Below are 653 nucleotides of genomic sequence, written 5' to 3'. Positions count from 1 at the left end.
CATCATCCATCCATCCATCATCCATCAATCAATCATCCATCATCCATCCAACATTTGTCCATCCATCATCCATCATCCATCATCCATCCATCCATCAATCGTCATCCATCATCCATCATCCATCCTCAATCTATCATCCGTCCATCCATCATCCATCATCCATCCATACATCATCCGTCATCCGTCTATCCATCATCCATCCATCCATCATCCATCCATCCATCATCCATCCATCAATTTATCATCTGTCCATCAATCATCCATCCATCATCCGTCTATCATCCATCCATCTATCATCCATCATCCATCCGTCATCCATCCATCCATCCATCCATCCATCGTCCATCATCCATCTATACATCCATCATCCATCATCAATCCCTCATCCATCGTCCATCATCCATCCATCCATCCATCCATTATCCGTCATCCGTCATCCGTCCATCCATCATCCATCCATCCATCATCCATCTATACATTATTCTTCATCCGTCTATCCATCATCCATCCATCCATCATCCATCATCCATCCATTTATCATCTGTCCAACCATCATCCATCTTCCGTCCATCCATCATCCATCATCCATCATCCGTCCATCCATCATCCATCCATCCATCCATCTTCCATCATCCATCTATCCATCCATCATC

The sequence above is a fragment of the Oryzias melastigma genome, linkage group LG11 (genome assembly GCF_002922805.2).
Source record: "Oryzias melastigma strain HK-1 linkage group LG11, ASM292280v2, whole genome shotgun sequence".
NCBI lineage: Eukaryota > Metazoa > Chordata > Actinopteri > Beloniformes > Adrianichthyidae > Oryzias > Oryzias melastigma.
The sequence above is the reverse complement of the archived record's forward strand: the minus strand, read 5'-3'. Positions refer to the sequence as shown.